Source organism: Hevea brasiliensis, unplaced genomic scaffold, assembly GCF_030052815.1.
Source record: "Hevea brasiliensis isolate MT/VB/25A 57/8 unplaced genomic scaffold, ASM3005281v1 Scaf394, whole genome shotgun sequence".
NCBI classification, from domain to species: domain Eukaryota; kingdom Viridiplantae; phylum Streptophyta; class Magnoliopsida; order Malpighiales; family Euphorbiaceae; genus Hevea; species Hevea brasiliensis.
In genome coordinates, this window is record NW_026614911.1 from 21,848 (window position 1) to 23,048 (window position 1,201).

General features: G+C 38.6%; 1 non-coding gene across 1 annotated transcript; it reads right to left on the reverse strand.

Moving 5' to 3' along the window:
• Positions 1–830: 830 nt before the first annotated feature.
• LOC131177290 (small nucleolar RNA R71) lies at positions 831–937 on the reverse strand. Its single transcript, XR_009146865.1, has one exon. It is a non-coding gene; the product is annotated as a small nucleolar RNA R71 (small nucleolar RNA).
• Positions 938–1,201: the final 264 nt, after the last annotated feature.

Here is a 1,201-nt window from a genome sequence, read left to right on the forward strand (position 1 = left end):
TTTTAAGATTACCATTCTAGTGTTTAAAGTTAACAAATTTCATTCCCTAAACATTCGATAGCCTAGACAGTCAAAATTACTATCTAGATTGGTACTTGCTAAACAAAATCCTAATGGAAATGATACTCTACTTATCACTTTATTACTTATTAGCGATCCGTGCACTTGTGGTGGTTGTAAAACTAGGCGAAAAAAGTTTTTGACGTCGTTGCCAGGGATTTTTGGTTTTAGTAATATCAAGCGATAGGCAATTTAGCTTATTTAGGCAATTATATTTATTATCTAATTTTATTTTAATGGCTGTATTTTTCTTCTTTTCTCTCAGGTGCTCAATCTGGTATATAACCAGAATAAGGCAAGAAGAAGAAATTTTGGACTGTGATCCGGAGATAGACAGGACTCTGAAAGCCATCAAGAGGGAAAGGAAACATCAAGAGCACGGTCAAGGAGATAATAATGATAAACCAAGACTCTTGAGAGATTACGGAGCTCCATCTGTCTATGAATTTCAGCCCAGTGTCACTACACCATTAGTGGAGGCCAACAACTTTGAATTAAAACCAGCATGGCTCCAAATGATTCAATAAACTCAGTTTGCAGGTTCACTAATAGAAGACCCACACTATCACCTCCAGTGATTTCTTGCCCTATGTGACACATTCAAGATGAAGGGAGTGTCTGATTAAGTAATAAGACTCAGAGCATTCCCATTCTCCCTTCGGGATAGAGCAAGGAAGTGGTTACTTTCTCAACCGGCTGGAACGTTCACTACTTGGGAAAACCTCTCTCATGCTTTTCTAGCAAGGTATTTTCCACCTGCAAAGACTGAAAAACTGAGGCTTGAGCTCAACACCTTCAAACAAAAGAAAGGGGAATCACTCTATGACGCATAGGAAAGATATAAAGATCTGCAGAGGGAATGTCCACACTATGGCATAGAAGATTGGCTATTAGTGCAAAATTTCTATAATGGATTACTACCCTCTACAAGGAGCACAGTTGATTCAGCTGCAGAGGGTGATTTAATGGAGAAAACAGTGCCACAAGCACTTGAACTTCTAGAAAGGGTTGCATACCATAATTATGAGTGGTCAAATGAAAGAGGAAATGCAAGGCAAACTGCAAGGGTACTAGAAGTAGATTCCCTAAGCATGATAAATGCTCAATTTGATCAGCTCACAAGGAAACTCGAAAGAATGTA